The sequence below is a fragment of the Salmo salar genome, chromosome ssa20, assembly GCF_905237065.1.
Source record: "Salmo salar chromosome ssa20, Ssal_v3.1, whole genome shotgun sequence".
Taxonomy (NCBI): Eukaryota; Metazoa; Chordata; class Actinopteri; order Salmoniformes; family Salmonidae; genus Salmo; species Salmo salar.
The window spans coordinates 17,769,413-17,772,209 of record NC_059461.1 but is presented as its reverse complement, the minus strand read 5'-3'; the positions used below and the strand labels follow the sequence as shown (position 1 = coordinate 17,772,209).

General features: G+C 43.8%; 1 pseudogene; it reads left to right on the top strand.

The window, feature by feature from the left end:
* The first annotated feature begins 930 nt into the window (after nt 1-930).
* On the top strand, nt 931-2,085 carry LOC106580224 (monocarboxylate transporter 12-like; annotated as a pseudogene).
* Nucleotides 2,086-2,797: the final 712 nt, after the last annotated feature.

The following is a 2,797-nucleotide window of genomic DNA, read 5'->3' as shown; positions in this document are numbered from 1 at the left end:
CTACCCGCCAAAAGGACACTCCTGAAGTGAAGCTACTATGACCATGAGATTGTCTACAGTGACTACCAGTGGCCATCCGGGAGGATTATGTAGGAAGGCCCCCGAGTTTTTACGCTCTATGCAAAAGGTTTTATTGTCTTCTCAGGAATTCAGCCTTCTGTGTTTCTCTCCAAACCCCATTATGTCACACCTCTGTGATGTGAAGCAGAGGTTCTGTTGTCTTTACATCCTGTAGGTCTGATATCTCATTGGAGATTCATTTTACAGTAATGCTATTGGTCAAGTACTCAGATTTTGAATCCCAAAAACTCAGATGTTATAAAAAGGACTCAGATTCATTCTCTTTCTCTTTGTTCCTGACCTGCATTGGTGAGATGCACACTCTCGCCCCCGCAGTGCATGCCTAGAATGCCTTGTCATGCTTGTTAATAAAATAAAATCAAATGTTATTTGTCACATGGGCCGAATACAACAGTACTCACCTTACAGTGAGATGCTTACTTACAAGCCCTTAACCAACAATGCAGTTTTAAGAAAAATACCTAAAAAATGAAATAAAAGTAACAAATAATTAAAGAGCAGCAGTAAAATAACAATAGCGAGGCTATATACAGGGGGTACCGGTACAGAGTCAATGTGCGGGGGCACTGGTTATTCGAGCTAATTGAGGTAATATGTACATGTAGGTATTAAAGTGACTATGCAGGAGGTAAGGGAGGCTGAGTGCAACTTGTCTTGTTTGTATTGCAGTATAACTTATTTTTCATCTGTATATAACTCTATATTGCATAGTTTTAGAGAGTTAAAGTTGGCCAAAGAAACAAAAATGGGTTTCATGCTCAAACAGCTAGAGACAATGTTGACATTTTGTCCTGAAGGGGAACTATTACCTAGTAGTACCCACTTGAACATTCCACTCTGGTTCTTGTAATGATTTGTCTCCTCACCTCATCTCACCTCACCGCAGCCGCAGTTGCCAGTGTTCTGAGCATGCACTGTACCCAGAGGGCAGTCATCATGATGGGAGAGCTCCTCACTGCTTCAGGGATGATCCTGGCTCCTCTCAACCTCAGACTTCCATGGATGTACCTCAGCGTCAGCATACTGCAAGGTAGGGTTGAGGGCTCCCTCTGCTTATGAAGCAAACAGAGTTCTCGAGTGACAATAAATAATATTTTAAAACTGTTTCAACCACCAGGACTCCAAAGCTGCTGCTGACCCGACACCAAAGAAGGAAACCAGAACTGCTGCTCTACATCCTGTTCGCTATTTCCGCTGCTGCAGGAATTTCATCCAACCACTGTTCCTGGTTCCCTATGCCACCAGCCTGGGATTGAAGAACTACTGGGCGGCACCCATCCTGTCTGTGCTGGCATTGGCTGATCTGTTTGGTCATCTGGCCTGTGGTTGGCTGGCCAACCTGAGGCTGGTGAGGAACCTACAGCTGCTGACGTTGGTGGTCACCATGTTGAGGGTGGTGCTACTGCTGCTGCCCATTAGAAAGGACCCTCCTGGTCTTCTCCTCGCTCTACGGTTTTCTGTTTGGCTGCGTGGTGGCCATCCATGTGATGTCCATCTTAGACATAGTGGGACTGGAGGGGTTTGACAGTGGCCTGGGACTTTTCATGCTTTTCAGAAGCACCGGGGGCTTCATTGGTCCACCTGCTGCAGGTGAGAATTGGGGCGTAATGACAATGTTAACATGAACTGTCTAAATACGGAACTAAAGGTTTGCATTAATTTGCACTTTGAATGAACTAAGCTTTCATTCAGTGAAGCTATTGGTTTATTCATCCAGGCCACTTGTTTGTGTGGTCTAATTTCTCCTCCTTCTCGTTGGCTGGTTGACTGGGCCAATGACTTCGGTGCAGGCTTCTACCTGTCTGGATTGGTTCTCATCATATCTGGTGTGTTTGTGGCGCTGGTAGACTGGCTTGTCGAGAGGAGGAAGGCAGCTCCCAGTGAAACAGACCCAGAGGTCACCCAGGCCTGCACTTACAAGATGGCAGTTAAGTAGGTGAAGGAGGTTGTTGTGAGAGCTACTGCAAATATTATTCATCTATTTCAGATGATATTGCAGTAACTGTGTTTGCAGTTTATGAGCTCTTGGGATTTCTCGAGTCAGAGCTTGTAGTGTGTAGCTAGGGTTTTACCCATATTAAGCTGCTTCACAGGAGTTACAGTAAGTAACAGAGGGTGTCGATATTATACCCGGTCAGTCACTATTTTAAAGTTGCCAGTTTACACACTCCAAAGGTTATTTGGACAGTGAATATTTTTTATCCAACACAAAACATCACTGAGTACCACTCTTAATATAAATAAGCATGGTGGTGGCTGCATCATGGTATGGGTATGTTCGTCATCGGCAATGATTAGGGAGATTCTTTTGAATAAAAATGAACAGAATAAAATTAAGCACAAAATCAAAAGGAAAACCTGGTTCAGTGTGCTTTCCAACAGACACTGGGAGACAAATTCCCCTTTCAGCAGGACAATTACCTAAAACCCAAGGCCAAATATTCACTGGAGTTGCTTACCAAGATGATATTCAATGTTCCTGAGTGGCCTACTTACAGTTTTGACTTTAATCGGCTTGGAAATCTATGGCAAGACTTGAAAATGCCTGTCAAGCAATGATCAACAACCAACTTGACAGAGCATGAAGAATTTTAAAAAGAATAATGTGCAAATATTGTACAATCCAGATGTGCAAAGCTCTTAGAGACTTACCCAGAAAATCTCACAGGTGTAGTCGCTGCCAAAGGTGATTCTAACATGTATTGAATCAGGGGTG